This window comes from Sebastes umbrosus, chromosome 16 (assembly GCF_015220745.1).
Source record: "Sebastes umbrosus isolate fSebUmb1 chromosome 16, fSebUmb1.pri, whole genome shotgun sequence".
In the NCBI taxonomy this organism is placed as follows: domain Eukaryota; kingdom Metazoa; phylum Chordata; class Actinopteri; order Perciformes; family Sebastidae; genus Sebastes; species Sebastes umbrosus.
This window is the reverse complement of record NC_051284.1, coordinates 32,024,606-32,025,508: the sequence shown is the minus strand read 5'-3', so window position 1 is coordinate 32,025,508 and position 903 is coordinate 32,024,606.

Sequence of the window (903 nt, the reverse complement as noted above, 5' to 3'; positions counted from 1 at the left end):
TTCATCACTTCCTGTCACCACACTGATCAACAGACACCAAAGAAGAAGAACCTCAGACTCACATTTCAGCACTTTGACCGCCACCTTTTGGACAGACGAGTCCTCCGTCTTCAGGAAGGCCTCACGCACCGAGCCAAACTCACCTGTACAGATAAACGAACACACCGTTCATCACACACTGAGCCAAACTCACCTGTACAGGTTGTGTATTAGTGTGTATTGTGTGTGTAGTAGTGGTACCTTTGCCCAGCATGTGTCCCAGTGTGATCAGTCTCTCTTGAATCAGGACGTCCTGCAGTTTGTTCTTCAGGTCGTCGTTTATACCCAGACTGTCCACTGGAGGGACACACACACACACACACACACATTGTGATGATGTGATTGGCTGAGAGGCAGCAGGTAAATACAGGTAGCAGCAGTGTTTCCTGTAAACAGACTGCTGAAGGACGTTCAGTCTGTCTCTTCAGCATCAAGAACAACTCAATCCTGAATTTATACTTTATATTATACAAACAAATACTGACAGGAAATGACACAATAGTGATGATGTCATGATGATGTCATGATGAGGTCATGATGAGGTCATGATGAGGTCACGTTGTTAGCTGGAGGCTAAACAAAGGAAAGACTGGAGGCTAACTAACCAGTTCCTGAACACTGAAGGAATCCTACAACTCCCATGATCCCCCGCTGCTTCACCACGTCACCAGACTCCCTCTGATGTCACTGTTTAGATCGAGTGTCAGAAGATGAGCTATGAGACCCTCCCCCCCCCCCCCACGTCCTCTGAACTGCTGCACAGCCATTAAGTTCCATCTCATCTTCCTGCATTGCATTGTGGGAGTTGTAGTGTTAGTGATGAGGATGAAACAGACTCACATGAGGACTCCTGCAGCTCAGCAC